The sequence below is a fragment of the Vanacampus margaritifer genome, chromosome 4, assembly GCF_051991255.1.
Source record: "Vanacampus margaritifer isolate UIUO_Vmar chromosome 4, RoL_Vmar_1.0, whole genome shotgun sequence".
In the NCBI taxonomy this organism is placed as follows: Eukaryota; Metazoa; Chordata; class Actinopteri; order Syngnathiformes; family Syngnathidae; genus Vanacampus; species Vanacampus margaritifer.
Genome location: NC_135435.1, coordinates 27,677,291 through 27,703,411, shown reverse-complemented (window position 1 = coordinate 27,703,411; position 26,121 = coordinate 27,677,291). Strand labels below are relative to the sequence as shown.

Genomic DNA, 26,121 nt, shown 5'->3' with positions numbered 1-26,121 from the left:
TTTTGATATCCCCAAATGGATTATCAATCAATTGTCAAAAATATCAATACAGTGTTTCCTCACACAGGTTCACTTTTCGCGGCATCGCTGTTTCAAGAATTTTTTTTGTGCAATTTTGCATGCTTTTTTTTTTTTTTTACAGTAATGTAAATGTAATTGCCTCAATGAGAAAAGTGTGTAAACTGTGTGGTGAGGAATTTTAGAGCCTTAAAACATTTATAATAAATGTAAAAGATAAAGCTAACTACTTCACGCATTTCATTTACTGCGGCTATTTTTTGGAACCTAACCCCAGCAGAAACACTGTAAACAAGAGCCAATTCACAGAAACAGATGTTGTTTATTCTTTAACTCAGCAGCCCAGAATAACTCAAATCCTTAAAAATATCTTTGGCACATGAAAAATGCCAGCAAATCAAGGGACCATATTATACACAAGTACAGAGAAAAATATGTTTTTTTAAGGATGATTTGTCGAAGGGGGGGGGGGGGGGGATTATACATGGGATTTTGTGGTATTTCATTGAATACGGCAGGTCACGTTCAACATTGCTGTAAACCAATTCCTTCCTTTCTCCTCTTATTCACAGCATCACTCAGCCTTCAGCCAAAATATTTGCTTCTCATTTTCTCAGATTTAATTCTAAATAGAACATTTGAATAAAACATTCCTTGTTTATGTGCCAATGCATTAGTTTTAACACAGCAGGAAATAGATCTCAGCAGTTGGTAAGCAGAGGCAAAACACTGTTCCTGAAGGCACAATTGTGAAGAGATAAAAGAGTAACAAGGGTTGCTATCTCTAGTGTAAAAATAAAACAAACACACACACACACACACATACTGTAGTTGAGTTTTGGGCTTTTGGATTAGAATAGGGAAAAAAGCGTTGCAAAAAAAATAAATGTTTTGTATATCTCCTCCCAGTGATCCCTCACATTGAGACAAACCTCATAAGATATGCTTGTAGTGTTGAGAAGAAGGCATGCTCCGCAGAACAAATGGTGTTAATTTGCCGCGCCTCTCTGAAGCTGCACATTAGAGAGAAGCCTTTAGGGAGTGAGGGAGGGAGTCGAAGATGTGGGGTTGAGGGGGAAGAAGCGGCGGGCAGAGGATGGAGGGAGGAGGAGGAAGAGGGAGGAGGAGGCAGCAGCTGTGCTGGAATTAATGTCTGCATGCCAAATTAGAAACACCATGCATCTCCGTCAGGAAAAAAAAAAAAGGAGGGGATGGAGGTAAAGTGGAAGAAAGGGTGGACAGACAGACAGATAGATAGATAGATAGATAGATAGATACTGTAGATACTGTAACTAGCTATGTAGCTAGGTAGCCTGCTACTATAGATAGGTAGGTAAGTAGGTAGCCTGCTAGCTACATAGCTAGCTCGCTAGATACTGTAGTTAGCTAGCTAGCTAACTACGATAGATCGATAGAGAGAGAGAGAGAGATAGATATATATATAGAGAGAGATAAATAGAGATAGATAGAGAGAGATAATGAGATAGATAGATAGAGAGAGAGAGATAGATAGATGGATACAGAGAGAGATAGATAGAGAGAGAGATAATTAGATAGATAGAGAGAGAGAGAGAGATAGATAGATAGATAGATTGAGAGAGAGATAATTAGATAGATAGATAGATAGATAGATAGATAGATAGATAGATAGATAGATAGATAGATAGATAGATAGATAGAGAGAGAGAGAGAGATAGATAGATAGAGAGAGAGACATATAGATAGATAGATAGATAGATAGAGAGAGATAGAGAGATAGATGGATAGAGAGAGAGAGAGAGAGAGAGAGAGATGGATAGAGAGATAGAGAGAGAGATGGATAGAGATAGATAGATAGATAGATAGATAGATAGATAGAGATAGATAGATAGAGAGAGAGAGAGATAATTAGATAGATAGATAGATAGATAGATAGATAGATAGATAGATAGATAGATAGATAGAGAGAGATAATTAGATAGATACATAGATAAATAGATAGATAGATAGATAGAGAGAGAGAGAGAGATAGATAAATAGATAGATAGAGATAATTAGATAGATAGATAGATAGATGCAGATGTGTGGTGATGAGACGGACAGAAAATCCTTGCAGCTGGACAGGTAAGGGCCACCAGTCCCAGCGGCGCAGCCCATACACAGAATTACCAGGCAGAGGATCAATAATGAGCGTACAGGCTCTCCCTAATGATGGCTGCAGGCCACAGGGCAGGAGGCCTCAGGGTACCGAGCTGGCAGGACAGCCCTTATGAATACGGGATCAAGTGTGTGCGTGTGCATGCGCGCGCATGCTGGATACAGGTCCGGTACGTTTGTGAGCAAGTGTGTGCGCCCGTATGGGTGAGAAGTATGTCAGAGGAAGGACGCAGAGAGCAGATGGCGAGTATGAACATGAACGCCTCGCCCTGTACATCATTCAGCACGAGACTTTCCTTTCTGTGCTTCCCTTTTGCTCCACACACGAATCTAATCTAAGTTGTACATTAGTCAACAACACAAGATCCTACATCGATGTTGTGGCTGCACGGGAGAAGTTGGAAGTTGATTGATGGATGGAGTTGCAGAGCAGTGGCGTGGAACTGCACCGAATTATCCTGAGAGCGGCTCATAATATTTTGTTTACCTCATTTAGCGACTTGCACGAGTCGATATATTAGACGCGGCTCGCATATGTTGCAAGCTAACATAAACTCCTCACTGACATTGTCAATCGCAACTGACATTTTTGTATTTTTTTTTGAAAGAACTCAAAATGGAATGTCATCAAATTGTGCAAGTGGTCATGATGTGGTGTACGACCACACAAAGGGACAAAAACAACATGCTCATTAGCTCATTTTTTCTCCTTCTCCGCTGTGCTAAATTAACCATCCAATTTCTCTCCTTTGTGTGTCCTCTGTTGAAACAAAGCCATATGCCCCCTCCCAACACCCCCCCCCCCCCCCACACACACACAGCCTTCCCCTCCCTCCTCTCGCCACCCACCCTGTCATTGCGACGTGTGCATCCCCCGTCTGACCGTACTCCCCCCTTCCTCACCCCCGCTTCACACCTCCCTCCTACCTCACCCCTTACCCCACCCACATACTCCCTCTCTCTGTTCCCCACCCTGTCTTCCAATCACCCCCCGGGAGGTGACATCTGCCAGGATGCGCTCGGCTGGTTCCAGATGCACCGCCACCACTGCAGCCGCCGCCGCCGCCGCCCGAACGACACCCCGGCACTCATTTCAATTCCATCACCCTCTCCCAATCATCTTGCCTCTCCCCAGTGCAACATTAACAAGCCTCTTTCATTTGAATACGTAATTAGCCGCCCGAGCACTCTGCTTCACTAATTTTGAGACAAAGGGATGGAGGAGGCGAGAGGCGAGAGTGGAGAAGAGAAAAAGTGCAGGTAGCACACACAAAAAAACATTTGCATTTTTATTTCATCGGGCAAAGGAAAGTAGTTTCTTTTTTTCTTTTCTTTCTTTTTTTGAGAACATTTACCCCACCCCCCCTCCCCCCACACACTCTGTGATTACTTTTCCGCGTTCCTCTTCTGTCATTATACTTTATACTTTGAACTAGGAGTGTCAGGCGATAATTTTTTTTAATCCTAATTAATCGCATGACTTCAATAGTTAACACACGATTAATCGCACATTTTATATCAATATATGGATAATAACTAAATTAAAAAAATATATATGTACATTTTAGGGATGTCAAGTGATTATTTTTTGGATCGTAATTAATTGCAATACTTTAATAGTTAACTCACGATTAATCACAAATTTTATATCAATATATGTATAATAACTAAATTTAAATTTTTTAATATGTAAATTTTAAGGGTTATATCTGTTCCTAATGTACACGTTTTCATACTCTTGTCAACATAAAAGTGGGAAAAAACTAATAGAAATATGGCTGCATCTTTTATTGATACAGTAATTTCATAATAATTCATAAAATTAAGTTGAGATGTACTGTACTGTAAAAAGTGAGTCTTTTTTCTGCCACTAGATGGCATAATTACATTTGTAAGACATTGGTGACAGCCCAGTTCATGTTCCGTTTCACACACCGAAGGTGTCATTAATTGCGCATTTAAAAAATTTGTGTCATTAAACTTTAAATTAACTCAAAATTAACTCACTAATTCTGACTACTTTGGACAATTTTTTGTAGCATGCTAACATTCTCCTATAAGTTGTTGGTGTGCATCTAAATGACAACACAAGTGTGTGTGCGCATCCATCATCAGCCCTGGGGGCACGCGGCGCTCCCAAGCCAAAATAAACCCCACTTACTCCCGCACAATAAATCATTCTTCTCAATGAGCCCGAGTCAGCTTAGAGGCTCCTTAGAGCATTACAATATCATCTACATTCATTGCTCCGATTGCCCTCACTGTCTGGGATTTTACTTTGTTAGTCATTTCGGCCTTGAGGCTTTTCCCGCACACTGACTGCGCATACAAACATTAATGATCATCCGTCAGGACTATCTCCTTCCTGTCATACAGCTCAATAATGAGGTCGAGCTTCATTAGATCATTTGCATGTTTTTATGGAATGACGGTGAAAAGCAGTGGCTAAAAAAAACAAAAAAAAAACAAAGAGGCTGTCACTATGTGTGCCTACGTAGCTTGCGAGCGTGATGTCGTTTCCCTTCCTTCTTGGTGGCGTGCCAGGCCTGGCCTCCTGTCAGCCATTGGGGGAGCCAAATGACAGCTTTGATCCTATTAGGATCTGCGCCAAATCAACACTTTGCTCATTAAGGGCACGCACACGCCAGCTAACAGTGTGCCCTCCTCTCATTCCGCTCTATAGCGCAAGCGTCTTTGCCAAGCAGTCGGGCCGCGCCGGTGCCAAGCTCACCTGTCATCGCGGGGTGAACGCAAGCAAGCACGGATCGCACACTCTGCGCCGTCACTGCTGACTCAGCTTCAGATTGGACGATATGACTAGAAGGTTCTGTACAGCTAATCGATTGTAATGGAAAATGCTGATGCCATGAAAAGCTACAGGCCATCAACTTTTAAATTACTTTATTCAGACCAGTGCGAGAGTAACTTTAAGATGAGCGTCACGTGAGGTGAAGGAACCAAATGCAGGCAAGACGGATATTGGAAAGCAGATATTAAAAATACAAAGTAAGAGCATAGCTGGATGCATCAAGCCTAAAAGAAAACACTTGACGGAAAAAACCTTGACGAAAAAATCCCGAGCTGGCTGTAAGAAAGCTCAACCAACTGCCAAAAGTGTCATTCAGTACAATTTTATGAGAGTGACATACAGGCCTACAGGGCCATAGCAACTGTATAGCAATTGGCAACATTATCATCATAAGTGACATGGTAACTGCATACTGTAGCAACTACAAAATAAGAGTTACTACACAAACTAATAGTAGATAATACATCATCATCATCAGGGACATAGTAACTGCACAGCAACCACAAAAAAGTGTGACTAGAGAAACTAAGAGTGGCCACCACATCATCATCATAAGTGACACATTAACTGCATAGTAACTACATATATCATCACAAGGGGCGTGGCAACTGACATCTTCATTCAATGACCCACAAGCCAGCCCCAAAACAGTCACGTATGACATAGTAACTGCATAGCAACAAAAAGAAAATAAGAGTGACTACACAAACTAAGACTGGCTAATGCAACATCATCATAAGTGACATAGCAACTACAAATATCATCACAAGGGACACAGCAACTGACAACATCATTATCACAACACAACGATCCATGAGTTAACAAATAGTAACCGGGTAAAAAAAAAAAACAACTCACTTTTATGACAGATATAAATATATATACACATATAGACTACATTTATGGCCATTCTGGAGTCAATCTGCTTTCAACGTAAGTTTATATTCTTAATGCCCAATTGTTTGATGGGAAGAAAAAAACAAACATATAATCAAGCCAAAGAAAAAGCAACCATAGCAAGAAACTGCATCTGAGTCTTTTGTATGTTTACCATTCCCTGCAACCCGTCCCCCTCCTAACACAATTCGTCACCTCCCCTCTCCACTAATGGAACTCTCCAGTAAACTTATTGACATGTTATCGGCTATTTGACAGCTCAAGGCCGGGTCATGAAGGTCAGCGCACGGCTCCGGGTTGGGTTGACACACTCTCGGGAGACAAAAACACACTCAGTTCCATCTTAGTTAAAGTTCCAACTCGGTCTTTGTCGATGACCTCTGGTGTCTACCTGGGGAATATACCGTGCGTATTCTATGTATAGATTGGGTGATATACATACACACACACACACACACACACACACACACACACCTATCATGAGGTTTTGGCCCGACGCCAGCGATTTGTAAATCATCAATGGAGGGGGCACCAAATGTAATCCCACCTAGGGTGCCACATTGGCTAGGAACGGCCCTGCACATATTCATAAAAGAGCATCCAACATTTGAAAATGCACACATTCAATGAATTACAAATCCATGCTAGTCTCTGGCGATTTTGTTTACAACATTCTAAACATTGTCCCGAAAGGGTTAATCCCATTTCCAGCGTGTCGTCCATACAACTGTGTCGTCGGCTCCGCATCAATGTACATTATGTACTCCTCATTTGCATACTGCAGTGCGAGCTCAATTAAAATGAACTTTTAATTTCTTACAAGTAAATTAGTTTTGCATGTGATGCGTGCAAATGTGGGAATAATGGCTGCTTTTTTTTTAATGAGCTCACAAGCTGAGTGCACCCGATCAGCTCCCGGGGTGGAGAAGAGAAGAGTGACGCAAAAGAGGCAATGCACCCGAGCGCCATACGTCACCGGGACCGGGGACGCACACCCTTCACGTATCTTTTGTTTTATGGCCTTCATCCTCACAAACGTAACATCACTCTGGGTTCTTCTTTCCACCTTCCATAAGTGTGATTCACCGTCATCATCCTGCTTTTCATCACCCCTCGCCTCTTGTATGGCGATATACACTTCACCTGCCTCCTCCACCCCCTCCCGAAGCCCTAATTCACTCCCCCCCCGCCCCCTCCCACGTCTCCCCTCACGGGTGCAGAGGTGCTCTTTGTGCACTGACTGCTTGTGGTGTCGGGGCTGCAAACAGGTGCGCGGACAGAAAGAGTCCCGTTGTTGTGGCATGACGCCTGGGTAAACAAGCGTGCCAGAGGTCTTTGGCGCGACGTGGCACCCGCCCACGCAGACAAAAAACAGACGCGCGGCTTCACTAGCAGCACACCAAACAAAAAACATCCCACAGTTGAGACAGTGGATTTTTAGGACAGCAAGGAGAAATGCGCACAAAGCTGCATGCAAATTGCGGCGTGACACACTCGCGCACCTGCGCGCGCACGATGCCACCGACGTCTGACTTCCGGGTTTCACACATCGGCGTCGTTTCCGTCCACTGATGGCCGCGTTCATTCGAGGTCGTAAATACATTCGCCAGACGTCCGTCAACAATTTAAATGGTTGCCGACCAATGTTTACGATGTTGAACGGACCCTGATGAGAATTATTATTTTTTTGCAAATGTCAAATCGCATGTGAAAAATTTGACAGTGAGTTCCAAAGACAGGTAGAAAACTCTGAAAGCCGCAAGGGAAGACGTGTCCATTTTCAGTCCTTGTAAATGTAATGGACATATTGACTAATAGCTTTGTCCGCACACTTCATTTTACTATTCACACTTTTCTCATTTGTTTTCCTTCACTTTTTCCATTGTGTATTTTCTTCTTTCTGTTGGCATCTGTTTTCCTCCAATTGTCTCTCTGTCTCATCTGCATCCTGTCTCCAGGCCACTCGCCATCTCTCACCCTCCCTCCCTCCCGCTCCCTTTCCTCCCTCCTCATCATTTTCTCCATCCCTCGCAGCCCTTCCCCATCCTACTCTTGCTTTCTCCACTCCGCCCTCCTCCACCGGGCTGCACAGCTGTGCAGAGGCAGATTAGTGTGTTAGTACCTGTGAGGCAGAGGCGCGGCAAGCTGCATGCTAAAACCCAATCAGCTAATGTTGATAAAGGAGGCGGGGTACGGACATCTGTTCACACAAAACACCAAACTCATTTGAATCACAAGATGAAATGACTCACATCTGCTGAATTGGAAAATATCTTTTGGCCCTCTTTGTTTTAATTTGGGTGGAGGCAACTACGGGATACCCCAGATGCCAACGTGATGCGCGGCGTGACAAGCCTTTCGATATATGTCATATGTATGTTTGTCTCAATAAATGTATATTTTCATTAGGACTTTCATGCGATAGCCTCTCTTTTGACATAGCAGTAAGGTAAGCATTTGAATGACCGTAAAACCCTGTGAATAACATGCACCGTAATATCCTCCCCCCTCCCCCCAGCATTATTTTTCTCTGTACTTAATAATATGAACGAATAAATATTAAAAACATACCAATAAAGTGTAAATGCTTTTCAATCCAGGTTAGAAACGATGCACTTTTCCCATACCAAAGATTTTTCAAAAATCCTGTTCTTGCACTATAGGAGGCTCTTTTAGTAATTTTAGCAAGAATTTTGCAATTTTGTTACTCTTCCATTTACACCTCTTTAAGTCTGTAACGGCTTTTAAACGTTTTACATTTAATTATGTTAGGGTTGTTTGATTATGGAAAAAATAATAATCACTTTTATTTTGGTAATAATTGAAATCATAAATATTCAAACAATGATTTTTTTTGGTACAAAACAAGAAACCTAAAAAAATATTAGGACAAATAAAATGATTTGAAACACTATAATTATGTTCCTTTTGGACCAAACAAGATTTATTAAATTAGGCATTTTAAAATGAAAAAGGTGCAAATATATAAATTCAAACAACCTTAAAATTAGTATTAATAATCTTTTACTTTATTACAGTCCTAAATTATGTACAGTATATGAAGCATATTGATTAGTTGCGTATAAAACGCGCTATAAATCAGTGATTCTATTCTATTCTATATCTCCCATAGGCACTGGTTAAATGTCCAAATTGTTTATACTCTAATCAATGTGAAGATTTGACATTTCTTTTTAAGCCCCCTGTATAATACTCCCCCAAAATGAGTATTATTCTCATTTTACAGTAAAACAAGCAGTTGCCATTGCCAAGCCAAAACATCATCATCCAGACATAGGATTACGTGAACAAAGTTCAAATTTAGGGTTGGGTGCCTGTCAGATACTGTACCGGTGCGTCTCAAGAGATTTACTGTATGTTCCCTTTAGCAAACACACACACTTACATAAAGTAAGGAAAAGATGTCTCTCTCGCTCTTCCCTCTCATATTCTTCGGTCTTTTTCCTTTATATATTCGCAGCATATCTCAAACAAACAGGCACTTAACACCAAGGGTATTAGGCGAGTCAATGAGAAGCTGGAATGGAGTTGACACAGACTTTAGAGGGCTGGATCCAGAATCTTACCAAAATTATTTTTTGAAAAAGTCAAGGTCTGCGGCGCATATGAATCAAGTCAAAAACTCTCAGATTAAAGGGAGTTTGCATTTTTAAACCCGTGAGCAAAATTTGAATGTAGCATCAGTTCACTAATACGCGCCCACCTCAGGTCTGACCAAACGCACCCCTCACTAACGACACGATTCTCAAAGACCATTTATTATGACACATAATTATGGAGATGCGTATTTGTGATAAATAGTTACGGCAAACGCTATCCAACTTTAGCAAAATAGCAAAACTAGCAATATTAAGATAGCATTAGTCACAGCAAACGCAATCCAGCTTTAGCAAAATAGCAAAACTAGCAATATTAAGATAGCGTTAGTCACAGCAAACGCTATCCAGCTTTAGCAAAATAGCAAAACTAGCAATATTAAGATAGCGTTAGTCACAGCAAAAGGAATCCAGCTTTAGCAAAATAGCAAAACTAGCAATATTAAGCTAGCGTTAGTCACAGCAAACGCTATCCAGCTTTAGCAAAATAGCAAAACTAGCAATATTAAGCTAGCATTAGTCACAGCAAACGCTATCCAGCTTTAGCAAAATAGCAAAACTAGCAATATTAAGATAGCGTTAGTCACAGCAAACGCTATCAAGCTTTAGCAAAATAGCAAAACTAGCAATATTAAGATAGCGTTAGTCACAGCAAACGCTATCCAGCTTTAGCAAAATAGCAAAACTAGCAATATTAAGCTAGCGTTAGTCACAGCAAACGCTATCCAGCTTTAGCAAAATAGCAAAACTAGCAATATTAAGCTAGCATTAGTCACAGCAAACGCTATCCAGCTTTAGCAAAATAGCAAAACTAACAATATTAAGCTAGCGTTAGTCACAGCAAACGCTATCCAGCTTTAGCAAAATAGCAAAACTAGCAATATTAAGATAGCGTTAGTCCCAGCAAACGCTATCAAGCTTTAGCAAAATAGCAAAACTAGCAATATTAAGCTAGCATTAGTCACAGCAAACGCTATCAAGCTTTAGCAAAATAGCAAAACTAGCAATATTAAGATAGCGTTAGTCACAGCAAACGCTATCCAGCTTTAGCAAAATAGCAAAACTAGCAATATTAAGCTAGCGTTAGTCACAGCAAACGCAATCCAGCTTTAGCAAAATAGCACAACTAGCAATATTAAGCTAGCATTAGTCACAGCAAACGCTATCCATCTTTAGCAAAATAGCAAAACTAGCAATATTAAGATAGCGTTAGTCACAGCAAAAGGAATCCAGCTTTAGCAAAATAGCAAAACTAGCAATATTAAGATAGCGTTAGTCACAGCAAACGCAATCCAGCTTTAGCAAAATAGCAAAACTAGCAATACTAAATTAGCATTAGCAGTGTAAAAATTTTAGCCACAGCTGCTACGTCGGTAGTATGACACACTTTGAATGTTGAATTTTGAAATAAAAACATATAATTGTTGGTGTGGTATCAGTTTGAGCAGAATGTGTTTGTCTTTTGTTGTGACTCGATGAAGATCAGATCACAGTTCATGACCAATTTACGCAGAAAGCCACCCAAAGGCTTCACAGACTTTTACCTGCAACTAACTGTGTTCGTTTATTAAACGATGCTTTGTTTATCAGTGCAGCTCCTCTTGCATATGAAAAAGCTTGAGGCGTGCATATTTTCTTTGTACATGACGATTAGCGCAGCTCTGCCAATCACTATAATTTACATTAGATTTAAAATTAATTTCACACTTTCCCCCCTCTGTAATTATGTCAACAGCTGCTGTAAAGCCAAGCTGCACACATGAATATTAATTTCTTTGAAAACCCTAAGAACTTTGAAGTGAAAAGCACAACATTAAGGCAATGTCATGGCAGCGACTGCTAAAGAGAGAATATAATCTCACAAAGCGTCATATGTCTTTTGAAGCATCTGTTCATTCATCTGGTTGTGAACATCTTCAAATGATAACTGGCATTTTTGTTTGTGACATAATACATGTTGTTGGAGACATACTATAGTGCAATGTCATAATGTTGTCATATCTTAAACCGACTATAGACATAAAAATAATTCAACCCATTTGAGAATTTTCGTGATCAGTTCCAGAAAATGTCTGATTATCAGATGTCTCTGAAAGATTATCCTAAATGATAATCCTCTGACATTGGGTGTGCTCAAATTGATTTTTTTCCTCCCCGATCTGTTAAAAAAAAAAAATGGTTTGGGCTGACAATCGGACATTTTGAAGTTGTTCATGATTTCCTCTCTCAAATCCTTATATAAGTGATGACAAACATAACAAATTAGGCTTACTCAAATGTACTGTATGAGCTGGAAAAATCACTACTGTGGTTCTGACGTCACTTCGTCTCATAGACCAAAATACTAAGGGGTAGAGCTTTGTCTCAATTCTCACCAATATTTCTAAAGAGTTTTTTTCCCCCCGTCTAGTAAATCCTGTATTTACTTGACGAGGGAAAACATTCAGTATCAGCTCCTGATTTCCACGTCACTGTTGAGGTTTTAAGATGGACCCTGTTGAGCATCCTCACGTACCAGCATTGACAAAAGCTGGCCAGGGTAGCCACAGCCAACGCAATGTGAAATGTATATATACAGTGTTTGTTTGGGGGTGACACACTGAGATGGAGTGAGTGACAGCCGAGTTTAGAGGCAACAGGGAGGAGAAGAAAGACAGAAAGCTTATGAAAAAAAGGACACAATGAGAGGCGGGATCAAGGGGTCATGATTGAGCCAGTCAAGCTTTCATCTCTTCACAGCAGGGGCTCGCAAGCGGCAGCCCTGCAATTACATAGCCATTTAGGACAGACAGGGAGGAAGGCCCGGACCCCTTGCAAGGTCTTTAGCTGTGCAACCAGCAGCTTAAAGCAAGGTACCCCCCCCCCCCCGCCCCACATTACATGTTGGACGGACATGACTTTGATGTAATTCGAAATAAGGCTGGTAAATCCCCAAAACTCTTGTTTTGTTTTGGCCCATGTCCCCTGATGCTAAATGAAACATTTCCCACCCAGCGTGAGGCCGAGCTCACATTCTGTTGAGGAAATGAACTTGTAAACGACGCTTCCATTTCCAGTAGCGATTAAAATACAAAAGGGAGATTTGTTATTTATGTTAATGTGGAGGAATTGTGCCCTTTAAAACCGAAAGTGCTTTTTGTACAACATACTTGAGGGAAAAAAAGGAGTTTAGTCCCAGACTTGCAAATAACTTTATTTAAAAATCATTTCAACAATGCAGGCTGAACTCTCTCAGTCATTACTATTGATGTTGAGAGTAAACCCCGTCTTTTACTTAAAAGAAGCCTTTAGAAGGACGGTGCTACTTGCCTGTGACAGACTAATCATCAACCACATTTTTAAAATGTTCTCATGTTGTTAAACAATCGCAGCACCAAAATTGACATTTTTGTTTAATATTCTGCATTTTTGTTGAACCGCATATACATATATATTTTTTGTAAAAAAAAAAATACATAAATAAATATATTTTTGTCACCAGACACATTGTAGTTATGGTTTTGTTGTGTTCAGCTATTTTTATTTTACAACGAAGGGGAATTGCGGAAAAAAAAATGCTTTCAATATTTTGTATCTCAGTGTCGTCGATGGTGAAGAAAATCTGCACAAAACATGCACAAGATTTAAAATGCTGTTGCGGGTCCGAAACTGGCCCCCAGGCCTTGAGTTTGACGCCTATGAGATATACTGTAAAGAGTATATCAATAATGAAAGAGTTCATAATAATGTACGATACCACATTTTCTGTCATTAATACGAGCGATTTTGGCAAGTTTATTTCTTTAAAAACAAACATTTATTCACCAAAGAATGTTTCAATAAATAATTAGCTATATAAATAAAGTTGAGTTGAGATTTTGACAAAAGTCTCATCTCAAAACTGTCAAAATGATTGAAAATATTTCATAGCATGCTTCTAAAAAACCTCAATGCCGGTTATCTTTAAATGGTTGACTCGGACCAAGTTAAGGTTTCAGAAATGTTATTTGAACATCTTTGCCCTATGCACTTTATACAAACTTATATTCTGTTACATTTACTATTTAACCAATAAGAGATATAGCAACAAAAATAATCTCCAATTAATGTACTCAAGATTGTTTTTCTGTTGTACACACACACACACTCAATCCACCATATTTGCTCTGATTACGCGCTTCCGTCTTTCTGCTCCTCTTGAGGACTCAATCGTAACCAATCACACCAAAGATCTATTGACTGACGGGGTAACGGAACGAGTGTCGGCTGGCGAGTCATGTGCGCAGGAGCGAGGCCCAGGTGATAAGGACCGTAGCCTCCTCTGCCCTCCCCTCCTTGTCTCACTCCATCAACATCACTCTGGACTTTAAACCTCATTTGTAGTGCCTCCTGCAGCTTCACACACACGCACACACGCCGCACCCCCCCCCCCCCCCCTCCCCGTATGCTCGCTCACGTAAGCCTCCATCTTGACGTCTCCAGAAATTAGTCACACTCACTTTGACGGAAATAAAGAAGCGAGAACAATGACACCATCTTGCACAAAAATCACACTGGGTAGAGCGCCATAGATAATACGCATATCTTTTTTTTTTTCCTTTTTGTGTGATGTAATATTTTATTTAATAGCTTTTGTTTATATTGTTCATTCCTTTGGTGGACAGCCTTCTTGAATAAGAAATATTTAGAGGCATCAAAAGCAATTAATGACAAATCTTCACAGATTTTTCTACTTGGTAGACTGATATTAGAATGTTTTGCAATTGTAGCAAACTTTACGAAAGTAAATAAAAAGTTAAGCATCACAACTATTTTATCTCTCATTTATCATGACCATTGTTGTGTCATGGTATTCTAAGTAGGGTTATAATAGTTTGGGATTTTTCATCATCGTAGGTCAGGTATGCTCAGAATAAGTCATCTAAATAAACAACAAAGCGGCAAAAAGATTCTTTTTGAGGAACGAATCCGGCTTTGCTGCCGTGTGAACAGGGCCTAAATACACACACTAATAACGAGCTAACGAGAGAAACCTGCGGGATGACAAGCACAGGTGGACGTGATAGAACTTGATGAGACAATGAGGACGAGAGACACAAGGACCAACCAAAACCAAACACAGATCATGAAAGTAGTATTTCATTTTGATTTTTAAAATCATCCACTTTCAAGTAGTTTTTAGACCAGGTTTGTTTTTAAGTTTATTTATTTTTCCCAAATATGCTTTATTTTTAGTCTAGTTTTTATATAAATGAAGTATTAGTCGAATGTTACTAATGTTACAACTCATTGCGTAATAATGTAAAAATAAACTACAAATCGCAAACAACGGTTTATAGAGACATGCAAAAGAACCGCAAATCTCATGTAGGGTAATTTCGGATATTTACGCTATGTTTATTGTTAGTTTTATTTAGTTTTATAAATGTAAGATGCAATTTCAGTTAGTTATAGATTGGCTTAAGTACTCACACATTAATTTTATTTCGTGAAGAAAACATTTTTTCCAATGTTAGATTTTGTTAGTTTTCGTTAACTACAATTATAAATTGTGTGTATTCAGCTTCCAATTGGTAATGCGATAAACCACAGATGAAACATTATAACCACTTTTGCAAAATACAAGAGTTTGATCTTCCTCACAACAACGGTTGGGTCTTCTATAAGGACAAACTACAAAATATCAGCTATCACGATGAAAAAGCAAAGTTCTTCAATATTGCAAACTACAATCCGAATAAGTACATAATATAATACACGCTTACTTAAATTAATACTTGACAGTACTCTTCAGTGGCAGTCAAATAATCTTAATATTAACTCATTCACTGCCATCGACGGCTATAGACGTCAAAAATTCATTTGAACTATTTTTATTAGTTTCACATTTTTTCCCACTTTTGTTAACAATAGTATGAATACCTAGACTTTTTTTTTTTAATTGTATTAGAACAGATTTAAAATTTGTGATTAATCATGAGTTAACTAGTGCAGTCATGCAATTAATTACGATTAAAAATTGTAATCGCCTGATGAAAAAAAAATAATAATCTTTTTTTTTAAACAAATTAAAGATTATAAAAAATTAGGGGCATCAGGTGATTAAAATTTGTAATCGTAATTAATCGCATGACTTCACTAGTTAACTCGAGATTAATCACAAATTTTATATCTGTTCTAAATGTACAAAAAAACTCATTCTAGGCTTTCATACTCGTTAACAAAAATGGAAAAAAAATGTTAAACTAATTCAGTTCAAATAAATTTTTGACGTCTATTGCTGTCAATGGCTGTGAATGAGTTAATATCTTGCGTAATAGTATACTGCAGTATGTGCATATGTGCTCCTAATGTTGCGATGAATGGTCGGTGTACAGTTTATAGTACCTTCTCAGTTGCGGGCTCTTAATTAATGCAGTCTGAAATTCCGCGTCTGCAGCCAAATGCGCGCGCACACACACACACACACACACACACACACACACGCACACACACACACACACACACACACACACGCACACACACACACACACACACACACACACACACACACACACACACGAACGAGGGCAGAATATACAATAGCACCACCAGTAGTGAGGTTCAAATACCACTCAACCTCACTGGGGAGGCTGGTGACCTTTAGCAGAGCAGCAGAACCTGTCCCTCTCCTCCCGTCACTCTCCTTCCTCGTTCTTTAAAAAAAAAAATATATATATATATATATATATATATATCCTCCATCACTCCTCTCATACATGAACACTTTATCAGGCTCACTTATCCTTATCTCTCCCTAGAGAGCTCTGGTCCTCCCCATGTAACACCAAACCCACCCTCCTTTCCCTTCACATCTCTTTTGTTACCTTGAACCTCCTTGACAGCAAGGGCAGCTTTTCATCTTTCCACCCATCATAAATGTGACAGTCACTTTACACTGCTCAGCTCTGAGGACACGCTTTGAATGTGATCAGACTGGCTAATTGTACAGAAGGATCCAAATTAAATGTACAGAGATAAGACAAGAACTAAGATTGTTTTTGTTTGTTTTTATCGAATAAGCGATATCCAATCGATTTTCCTAAAAATCCATAAATTTATTATTTTATTATCTCTATTGTGATATTTGTTTATTTATTTTATTTTACCTCTTTGTCATTGTTTAACTGAATAAAACTGATTACTTAGACGTTTGACACAAATAGTCCCGCTCTGCCCCGCTGTCATATGGTGTTCCACAGGGTTCAATTTTGGGGCCCCTGCTGTTTTCATTGAATTTGCTGTCCCTGAGTTCCATCTTAAGAAAACATCATACTTGCTTGAGTGTTGTATGGCGTTTGTTGTATTTTATGTGATTAATTAATTTATATTTGTTTTTATTTTTACTATCTATTGGGTTTTTTTGGGGTTTTTTTACCTCTTTGTCATCATATGACTGATTGTTACTTCATGTAGCAAGGGTTGTTGTTTTAAAGTGCTTTATAAATATAAATGAGTTCAACCATACGACAAATGCAGTAAATGATGCAACAATAAGCATCCTTAAGACGTGTCAGGTCTGAAAAGGGAGCTCAGTCCTGGAATGCGTTTCCTCATTAAGGATTCTCCTTGGAATGTCACCTTTCTGATGGCTGCCCTCCAACATCCATTTGGTCGGTGTGCTTTTCCGATCGTTCATCCCAAAGACGTCGGTTCAAGGAAGAAGAGTCATTGGGAAGTTGGAAGAAGGTGGCAATGACTCAGTCAGTCAGACAGGGTGCGAGAAGGAAATGGGTTGGTGGTAGGAGGAGGGGTTGGTAGTTTGGGAGGAGGGCTAGAGCACCACCTGGTATTCCTTTACAAGCAAGGAAAATGCCTGGAGAAATGATAATAAAATAGAGAGAAGTCGCTGAGCCTTCTGTTGCTGACAGGAGCTGTGTATGTGCCCTGCGAGAGGCGGCGTACGTGTGTTTGTGTGTGTGCGATGAATAATTCATAGCCCTTCATTAAGGAGCGAAAGCACGAGCGGGTGATTGTGTGCGGGCGTGTGTGTGTGCGCGCACTTCATTTCTCGATGCCACGCCGCCTGCCTTGTGGCTGCCATCTGGCTTCACGCCATCAGAGTGCCACCCTCCACAGCTCTCGCTCCTGCAAACATGACAGGAGAGGAGACGCAGTGGAGGGACATGGGTGGTGGTGGTGGTGATGTCGTGGGGCATGGGGGAAGGGGGGGGGGGGCGGGGGTTGAGGGGTAGACGATGGGTTGGGGGGGGTAAAGAGCCTTAAGTTACCTTCTCAGTTTTACTGATATCATGTGACGTCCACAGTCTGGTATAAAGAGACGTGCGGTTGGATGTGAAGCGTAATGACAGTCCATCAAACGTGATGCAAAGTGATGCGTGTCATGTCAGTTTACCTCCTCCTCTGTTACACTCTTCCTCTTCACTTCATCGAACAGGCACTGATGTGTTTTCATTAGAATATTCTAATGTTTTCTGCTCATGGCTGCCCAGTTCAGTAGCACAAAAATGTAATAATAGTTTGACGGAACCAACAACAACATTCACTCAGGGGTCACGCTACACCTGCTCGAGATAATCAGATCCAATACAAGAGCTGTATTAAAAGGTAACACTTGGTGGTCATGTGGTTAGAACATCACATTTAGAATGTCATAGTTCTGACATTGGGGCTTCTTTGGCTGATGCATTGCAGCTCCAACTCTTAATTTTACAACTCTAGCTTCATTAGACCTTTCGCGGGTCCATCAGTCCAATATCCAAACTTTTTTTTTTACCTGATAGTGGTCAAATTACAGCGAAGTCAAAGTTGGCGATCGCTATTGTAGGGACAGGGACTCTAAAAAGACAGAGAAGAGCGAAAGTAAAGTAGGTGGAGGATGATTGAGACTATACCAGAAAGTACAGTTGCATTTGGTGCATTCAAATCCTACCAATTTTTTAAAAAATAAAATTGTTTTGATTGCTTCATATGTATCGAAACAGATCAAATAAATAAATAAATATATATATAATGAGCAGTTGAAATCTTGCGTTATCGAACTTTAACATATAGAAGGCTTTGTATGGCCCAATCTTTGCGTGCGGGTGGCAAAGCTGCTGACTCCACATTCTATCTGCCGGACATTTCTTCATCTCATCAATTCATTTTTATCTTCCCCCGTGCTGCAATTCCGATTCCAGGACCGTCCCTGTTTTATCAGATCTGCTGTGGTTTGTTTTCACCAGCTGCAGAAAAGTAATTTTCTTTTCTTTTCGTTTTTTGCATCAAGTAGCTTATTTTGAACTCTTAAAGCTATTTTACCATTTTCTTGTAAATTGAGCTTCCATTAGACATTGCAGGTGCGTATATTAATGATAGTTCTATATTCTTAAGAATACACACTTAGATTTCATGTAATTAGGTGCATCTGTCATCTATTAGCTCCACCTACTATTTTACGTTTTGAGCAATTGTTACCATGACTGATATGTAATGCATGTGTATTACAAAATGTGTAATCAACACACGTTGCTGTCTCCAATATACTGTAGTGTATTTAAATATACAGTAATGCCAGGTGTTAGTGTAGTGCGGTACGAGCGTGTGTGTGTGTATTTGTGTATCCATCTGGAGGGAGTCTGCCGGGTCACAGTAATCTAGCACAGCAATCTCACTGTGCAATCATGGCAGTGCCCGGCAGGTGGTCCAGCAGAAGGCTGGGGAGGGAAGTTTCTGCACATCAACTTTAAGCCACCTAAAAAAAAACGTTCGGTGATGCTCAGTACACTTAAACAGGATGCAGTCATGCATAAAGATGGGCAACACGTTTTCATATCGCACCATTCTTCTCATCACTCGACGACATTGGCGTCTTCGCCATCACAGTCACAGTCATCAAGATGTATTACACCGTGTTGAAAATGTCCCAGAATGCAAGGTGAGACAGATAAAATAAATAAATAAATAAATCTGTTTATAGTATAGTGTTAACATCAATGGCACAAAAAAAAAAAATAAAATTGCATCATGACTGTCAGAGTCAATGTCAGCGTCTAAAGTATAAAGTGGAGAGAGTTATTCCTATTTCGTGTGCAATTCCTCATCTCTGAGATGTTTTAGTTGTATCAATAATACCTTAGACCTTTCAAAGGTCACTATTAAGGAAATGTTAACTGAATATAAAACTAATAGGGCTCTCAGGTCAATTGGTGGAGCCCAGGTTTCAAAGCAAACATGGTGAAGCAGCATTTAGCTGTTATGCTGAACGCAAATGGAATAAGTTTGCATCAACTGTAAATGTTTTTAAATCCTTTTTTCCCCATTTATTTTATTAAGGTATTTTTTAAAACATTTTTAAATCAATTTCACAATACGGTATTTTAGCAATTTTAGAAAGCTACTTTTTATTTATTCAGGGATGTGATTTGACCAAAGTGAAATTATCTGAAAATTCAGCCGGGGGTCGATCCAGGGCAGTGCCCTGGTGGGGGGACAAGGGGGGGCTTCCCGGAGCTCATGGGTTTTCCGTGTTTTTAAGTACTTTCAATGCACTCACATGACAAAGAAATAGACAAAACAACAGCATAAATTTTCAATGTATATTGAACTATCCCATATAAAATGGCAGTTTTAGTCAACTCAAAATCTGTCACATTCAAAAACATTGGACTGCCTTTGCTTTTAAAAACTATCACTGAGAATATCATCATATGTAACTAATGTGATTACTAAGTTAACACATAAATAATGTTGAAGAGTTCAAATTTCATGAACAAATAATTGTATCATGACCAAATGAAAAGTAACTCATATTAGAACATACCACAAATGTCTTTGTTATAGCAGAAGATGTTATCTGTCGGAGTCATGTGCATACACAATGAACTACAAAAAAAAAAAAAAAAAAAAAAAACCCGGAAATTTAAATTTTTTATTTTTGGAGATAAAAAAAGCGGAATTCCGCGAATTAGCGGAAAAATCACATCCCTGATTTATTGCCTTTGCTTTTAATTGTCTTCAAATCTTTTGAATATAAATACGATTGAATTTTGTTAATGTACGTTCTTTTGGTAATTTGAAAATCCTTGAAAATGAAATGTGCTAAAGAAATAAAGTTGCCTTGCCTATTATTCTTGATGCTATTATGCTTTCTTTTTTGTGTGAAAATATGTTGATCACATATAGGAGTGAGAAAGAGAACGAGAAAAATGGCCAAACGGAGAGAGCGTGATACATGCTAGAGCAGAATGTTGGAGAAGTAACGATCAGGAGTGTGAATGGGCCGAGCAGAGACCACAGAGACAGGACTGTTGGCCATTTTCCAGTGGGGATGGTGGGTGTCCCTGTGCCAGCTGGCAGCTTGTCTCTCCCATCTGTGGAGCCTCGGAGAGTGTGCAGCAATCTCGCCGAGGCAGCGGCTCAGCCCGGGCCAGATTTAAAGGGATACGGCCAGTTGGTCATTCGTGGACACGTTCGTACCAGGAGAGAAAAAGGAAGGGCAGGAGAAGGCCAAAGAGATGAGGAAGGGACAGGTGCGCTTCTAAGGTGATCCCTCATAAGCAGAGGTGGGCAAGATCTGTCAAAACGTCAATGATGGACGCCCGTTTTGTTGACGATTAACGAATAAAGGGAAACTTTGAAAAATGGACGGACTAAGCATTGTATAGTATAAGTAGGTTTTCGTCAGTCAATGTAATCATCAATAACCAGGTCAGTACCAACGGACCTTCCCAGTCTGACAATGACGGACGCCTGTTTGACGAATGACGGAAACACTGAATGCAACAGTAAACAAAAAAATATATCCTTATCAGGTATGCTAACTTCCTCGCATACCATTCTCCAAGCCTTCCTTCTGGTTCCGTCCCAATACTGATAGCTGGCCGTGCTGTGGAGCTCAGGTGACGACACACCGGGATGATGATGTTTTCCTCCTGTTGTCAATTCCTCATTATTGCTACGCTTATGCAAGCATTCATTTAGTGCTCAGTTCGTTTATTGTACATCAGGCGGGTTATTAAACAGCTAAGGGGTCCTAAAAAGTGCAAGTATTAAGTCAGTTGCACTGATCTGTAGAAATTACTGGATGGCTGATAGGCCGAGACTTTTGAAGCCGCGAGGCCGCCATATTACTACTGCTAAGAAACGTTTCTCGGCATACGATCTTATACATTTACAGTATCGAAATTGGAGAACATTTGAGACAGTTCTTAGTAGAAACAGCATAATACTTGTTCATTTTATTGTATTTATTATTATTATTACTTGTTAAAAAATAATGACCGCCCCGCATACTAAGAGCACACGAGCTGTATATGTCTAATCTGTGCGTATACCGTATCGTTTATACAGTAGTCTGCTCGCGAGATGGTGAGGAGTAAGATGGCCGCCCTGTGGCTTCAACGGCTTGCACGGGCGTGTATGTGCTATCGGCTATCCAGTAATATATTCAGATCAGTGGTCAGTAGGCAGTGGGCGGCAGGATTCCTGGAAGTTATGACCAGAACTGGGAAATTTGGTCCCGTCAATCACGATGCCCACCATCCTGCGCTTAATTCCATATATTCGGTGAGTGCCCAACTCCGGTTATGTGTGCACATCCATCTAGCAGCTAGATGGATGTAAGATTCTGGCATTTATTTTTAATCTACTGTGTTGATGTGACCAACATGTCAGTCCTGGCTCCCATCAGGCTTAGGTTCTACACCCTTCACACTCTTTGTAATACTGTACGGTGCAAAACTCACAAAACTAATTTTGGCAGTTACTCTGAGCGCACGCCAGCTAAAGAAATAAAACAAGTTATCCAGCTGTGCTTAGATCTTGATTTATTTCTCTTTGGGAATGTCGCAGATGGTGATCAAAGCACAGCCCGCCTGCCGTATGCAGCTTAAGGCCTGCAATACAAGATAGGGAGTTGTTAAATCCAGAATGTAATCTTATTTTAGAGGCAAACTTCCTGCAGGATAAGATAAATTATTTTATTTTTTTCCTCCAACTTTTAAAAAACTATTTTAAGCTTAACTACTTAGTAGTGGATCCTGTCTTTGTCACATGTAGCCAAACTCAAAAGCTTCTGGCGCGCCGTTTCCTCTGCTCAAGTCAAACGGTAATAGAATTTGTGCGTATTGTTTACCTTGTAACAGCTACAAGTGTCTGATGAATGAGCGGATCGATGTAAGATTTTCATTTGTGTCAGGAGAAGATGATACAGTATGGAAACGCTTCAACTTGACACCGTATGTTGTGGCAAAGGTTCCACTAGACAAAAACACACATGCATCAATCAAAGCTGGCACAGTCATCAGGATATCTACAATATACAGCCCTCCATCTCAATGACCATCTGGCACGCACGCAGAACTCACACGGCCTCACGAGAAGACACATAAAGACACACACCCCTGCAGCAGTCGGAGAAGACTAAAAACAAAGCAATGCAAATCCCCAGATGTGCAGGAAGACGGCAAAGATGAGGATGAGAGGATTGGGAGGAGGAGTGAAGTGCCTGGAAAGAAGGTGGGTGTGTGTGTGTGGGGGGGGGGGGGGGGCTCGTCTGGCTGGGGAGGGGGTGTGTTTGCTACTGTTTAAAAGGCAGCGGGCGCTGTGTGCAGATTTATAAACAGGAGGTAATAGCAGAAGGACTCTATATTTATTTTTTATCTTAAATGGTGCTTGTTTGTCGAGCTGGATGAATATTGACTGTGAAATTGGGATCAGGGGCGACACATGCCAGTGCTCTGCCTTATCTCTGGGATGCAGGCAGGCCCGGGGCTATTATCATTGTGCCACAGACGCGTGCCGGCACTCCAGCGCTCTCAAAGCCACCACATTCCCTTTGTATCTGCCTGGAGAAGCCTGTTTACCTTTCACTGGCTTGATATTCCTATTAGAGCCGCTGACTATTTACTCACTGCCTCCTCCTCTTTCTCCGCCACCGCCGGGCACTGCGCTGTCTCTCATCGCTCACTCTTTCTGTTTCCCTCTCTTCTCCGCACAATCGCTATCTCATTCTTTCTGCCCATTTGTCACTTTGAATTGTATCTTTTGTCCTGCATCTGACTCTGACCTTCACCGTTCTGGACGCAGCTTGCGCGGCTCAAAAAAAGTCACCAAAGAACAGCAGAGTTATTTTCTGGCTGGTGGAGAGTTTGACACAGTGAACAGCATCAAATGTCCTTGTCAAGTCATTTTGACCTTAAAAGGTGAAAACGGTCTCTCCAGAGAGTTTAAACTTGACAGTAATGTCCAATTAGTACATTAAGTCCAATATTTATAATGGTAATTTAGCTGTAATCCGTGTAGCTATGAGAAATGGGGTGGGGAAAAACTTTTTGGGATATGTCAGTAGTTTTGTATGAAGACTTAATAAGTACATATGAAATTCAAACACTTGCCGTCCCGTAAAAAGCATCAGCTGACAGATCTGGGTTCCTGTTGTCATTTTGCTCCTGCCTCCAGGACTCCGGAGAGAAAACATAAAGCACCTCCTCTCAGAAGCTTCAAAAAGTCTTAGCGAAGCGCAAAGACAAGCATGCTCTAATTATGACAATCATAAAAAGTTATGTTTTTTCTTCCTCTGACATGCAGACAAGAAAACACACACAAAATGAAGATTCGTAGCCAAAAAGTTGCAGTTGACTGGCGATCTGTCCAGAATGTATTCTGCCATGCTGCTTCAATCAGTTGGGATAGGATCGAACTCACCTGCGACTTTAATCTGACTAATCTTTTTTCAACACAAGATATTACAACAGAGTCACCAAAGATGACAATAACTACTGTTTGGACTTTGTATGTGTTTACACATAGCATATTTGTATAAATCAAATGGTAGGCTATACAGGTGTTAATTTTTTTAGATATATATAAATAATGGATAGAAGGTAGCAAAAAAAAGCTACCTAAGAAAGTTTTGTACTTCAAAATTGAAGTATACTAACTGGAGCTCGGACTTGGACCCAAAATCGGCACTGGCTAGTTGTTTAACTGTAATCAACGAATCAACTTGAATAGGTTACTAATCGTACTTTTGTAGAAAAACGCGGCACAGTCCAAAGAATGAAAAATCCAATTTGATTACAATGGTAAATGGAGTGCACTTATAAAGTGCTTTATCTTCATTATATGTTGTCTAAAGTGCTTAACTAAGCCTCATATTTACTTCTTTTTTTTTTTTTTTTTTTACATATGAGAGTGTACTAAGGCTTTAACGCGGCCGGCAAGCCAATACAGCCGCATCAGTCTGCGGAAAGGTTTTCCTTTTTTAATTACAAAATAACTTACTTTCAAGACTTTTAACTTTCTTTTAACTTACATTCAGGATCCCTCGATCTACACTGACCAATAGCAGAACCCAGGGTGTTTTTTCCACTTTTAGTATAATCTTAAATCCATCCGTGCTTCGTTGTACCAGCTAGCTAGCTAGCTAGCTAGCGGTAGCCGTCGGCACAACTACCAGGTGCTGCAAGGGCTTTAAGGTTTCCACACATATTTCAAAAACATACGTTAGATTTAAGACTTAAGACTCAAACTTGGGCATGGGTGTGAATGTCAATACTGCTTGTCTATCTGTTGGTTCTTTGTGATTGGCTGAGGAGCTGTCCATGGTGTTCTCCACCTCTCACCCAAAACTAGCTGGGGCAGGCTACAACTCGCCCTTAACATTTCCCTTTCCACTCACAACAGTTTACGGACACCCGTTACGGGACACAGACCGGATCTTTGAAAAAAAAAAAGTTGAAAATAATTTGACAAAAATCTGTAATTGTCAGCCAGAAGGCACCAGATGTGTTACAAACCCAAAAGACCATCCATCCTCCAACTAGCTTAGTGGGCAGCTGTTTCCATCAGACTTTTACTGCGTCATTACCTGCGGGCAAGTACGAGTAAATCAGAAAGGAGCAGCTTAAAGACAATGAAGTGACACACCCGAGGGAAGGATATCAGTCACACGCTGTCGATGGCTTTCTAAACTTTCCAGTCTGACATTCAAGAGTCTACAACTGGTCTCCTCTCCTGTGGGAAGGGCATGCAGATTCCTCCGGTGATGTCTACGGCTACTCTGACGGTTGATCTTCAGTTCCGTTTTTTTTTTTTTTGAGGGGGGGAGGGCTTGTTTTATCTCTGTCGTCCATGCAGGGTATGCTAAGGGGCTTGAGGCGCTGCGCGCCGCATGCCACGCCACGAGGTGGGATAAGAAGCAAACAAACATTCAGGCAGCGCTTGGTAACCCTGATCACAGTGTCTGCCAGGGTCCTGATAAGCTGACAGGCAGGAGAGGACGGTAAGAGGTGGAGGGGACCGGCGGTGAGCAAGTTGACATTGGACCATGCTTTGCTTCGCTTTTCTGGGCTCCAATATCATGACAAGAGGGATTTCTTGGAAGGTTCCAAGCAATTAAAATGTAAATATAACATTGGCACTTAGGCAAGTGCAAGTCACTGTGCGAGTATTTATGACAACATGAAATGATACGCACCATCTATATCCATCAAGGACAAAAGAAACCAGACAAATGGTTATGCTTTCATCACCATCACTTAGTCAATTAGTTATGACCTTTGATTTTTCTCTCTCCCCTTTTTAACAGATTTGGATAAATGTGTTTTGATTGTGGTTTTGTTTTGCTCATTGTGGCTGTTGGATCGCTTTGTCACGTTACGATTTTCCAATTAAACCATC

General features: G+C 40.4%; 1 protein-coding gene across 2 annotated transcripts in view; it reads right to left on the bottom strand.

Moving 5' to 3' along the window:
* The window catches only part of acsf3 (acyl-CoA synthetase family member 3), a 115,342-nt gene that overhangs the window by 71,863 nt on the left and 17,358 nt on the right, over positions 1 to 26,121 (bottom strand). Inside the window, exons 4-7 of one of the 2 annotated variants that reach the window (XM_077563608.1) lie at positions 17,852 to 18,294; positions 17,727 to 17,763; positions 17,499 to 17,583; positions 17,077 to 17,311 (exon numbers count right to left, since the gene is read on the bottom strand). The exons of the other annotated variant lie outside the window; for it this stretch is intronic. The gene's annotated coding sequence lies outside the window, so the exon portion shown is untranslated. The remainder of the gene's footprint in view (positions 1 to 17,076; positions 17,312 to 17,498; positions 17,584 to 17,726; positions 17,764 to 17,851; positions 18,295 to 26,121) is intronic. 2 annotated transcript variants of the gene reach the window in all.